Genomic DNA, 603 nt, shown 5'->3' on the forward strand with positions numbered 1-603 from the left:
ATTGGGTAAAGTGTATTTTTTTATTTGCTGCGAACGAATGACAAGACATTTTGTACAAACAAGAAGAATTGTAAACTCACGAGTTCACTGTCCATGTTTCTTACATCATGTTCAACAGAAACAAGGATTCTCCTCAACACGTTGCTGAAAATTGGAAAAAAAGAGATACTCCCCCGAATTCGACATTGACAGGGATAATTCTGAGTCCCACCATGAATCTGTATGATGGAAACCAATCAAACAACGAGCCTGGATAGCTCAGTCGGTAGAGCATCAGACTTTTAAAACAGGTAGTGATCTGAGGGTCCAGGGTTCAAGTCCCTGTTCAGGCTAAAAGTTTTAAAACAGCTGGCAAGTTCTGCTTTTCCAGTGGACCAACATCAGCGAAAGGAGCAAGAGTTGGCCATTCAGTCCCTCGAGCCTGCTCCACCATTTGATAACGCTGATCTTCGACCTCAACTCCACTTTCCCGACCTATCCCCATATCCCTTGAGTTCCTTCGTGTCCAAAAATCGATCTATCTCAGTTTTTAATCTATTCAATGGCTCAGCATCCACAGCCCTCTGGGGGAGAGAATTCCAATGGTTCACAACCCTCTCAGTG

At 43.6% G+C, this 603-nt stretch overlaps 1 non-coding gene across 1 annotated transcript; it reads left to right on the forward strand.

Moving 5' to 3' along the window:
• Positions 1-247: 247 nt before the first annotated feature.
• Positions 248-332, forward strand: trnak-uuu (transfer RNA lysine (anticodon UUU)). The gene is given in 2 exon segments: positions 248-284; positions 297-332. It is a non-coding gene; the product is annotated as a tRNA-Lys (tRNA).
• Positions 333-603: the final 271 nt, after the last annotated feature.

Source organism: Heptranchias perlo, unplaced genomic scaffold, assembly GCF_035084215.1.
Source record: "Heptranchias perlo isolate sHepPer1 unplaced genomic scaffold, sHepPer1.hap1 HAP1_SCAFFOLD_509, whole genome shotgun sequence".
Lineage (NCBI taxonomy): Eukaryota > Metazoa > Chordata > Chondrichthyes > Hexanchiformes > Hexanchidae > Heptranchias > Heptranchias perlo.